Genomic DNA, 1,165 nt, shown 5'->3' with positions numbered 1-1,165 from the left:
TTAACAAATATACATTTGTCCCAACTAGAAGGCTCAAGTAAATTGCAAACTTTCGTGAACTAGATATTTATTTCGCCATATCCAACTATGCCACTTGGTCTCTATAACCAAATCTTGGTTATTATAACTAAACCTTTTTCTCAGTGTAGGCTTGATTTCACATACGCGGATAAACGTATATCCGTATATCTAATCGCATCCATCCAAGAATTGAAAAACTCTGTGGAATATCTAGGAAGTGAAGTATTTGCACTACAGGAGCTTGTAAAATCAGGGTCGGTGACTAAATTCATGAACAAGCCACATGAAAAACGTTCCCTAATATCTGACTCGACTACAGAACAATGGGTAGCATCTGAAGAATATGAAGGTATATCATTTCCAAGACTGCCGATCACCTCAATTGATGTGCTAAATCATTTCAATGCGGAGTTGACTGAAAACCAAAATGAGTATGTACAAAAAGCAACAGACTACATTCTATCAAAACTGGACCACGTTAAAAAAACTAAAAAAACAATTCACGCGACGAACACAATTAAAATCAATGCTCTTTGCTGATTCACTTTTAAAAACGTGCACATGGAAAACCTAACCGCTTTTCTTTGCTAAGTGCCATTTTAGTACTATTTGTAGACGTCGTAAACCAAAATGTCGATGAAAAGATAGACTTAATTGGTACTCAAAAATACTTTAGAGATTTGCTGAAGAGAAAAAATGCTGAAGCAAAGCAGAATGTGGAAGATGAAAATGCAGAAGAGATCGAGACACAAGTTACAACTAGCATGCCATTGAACGCAAATATTTAAATAATAAATCTGAATAAAATTTCTTTAATTCAACAAATCAGTTTTTTATTTATTTTATATGAAGTTGTGTGCATTTCTTTCATTGTTCTCAGAAAATTAAATATGCCGAAAAATATGTTTCGGTATATATAGTCATGACAAAAAAAAATAGGGATACGACATTTTGATTAGTTTTTGTTTTTGTTTGATTAATGATTATTATATTTTTTATTCAAAAAATACAGCTTATTATCTAACAAAAACCATATAAGTCGGAATTTGAAACTTTGTAGAAAATTATAAAAATTCAAAAAGATTTTACAACAACGACAAACTTTTTATTACGAATGTACAAGTAGCTAAAAATGAACGTTGAT

This window comes from Rhagoletis pomonella, unplaced genomic scaffold, assembly GCF_013731165.1.
Source record: "Rhagoletis pomonella isolate Grant_MI unplaced genomic scaffold, Rhpom_1.0 Rhpom_scaffold_00002, whole genome shotgun sequence".
NCBI lineage: Eukaryota > Metazoa > Arthropoda > Insecta > Diptera > Tephritidae > Rhagoletis > Rhagoletis pomonella.
This window is presented reverse-complemented; position numbering follows the sequence as displayed.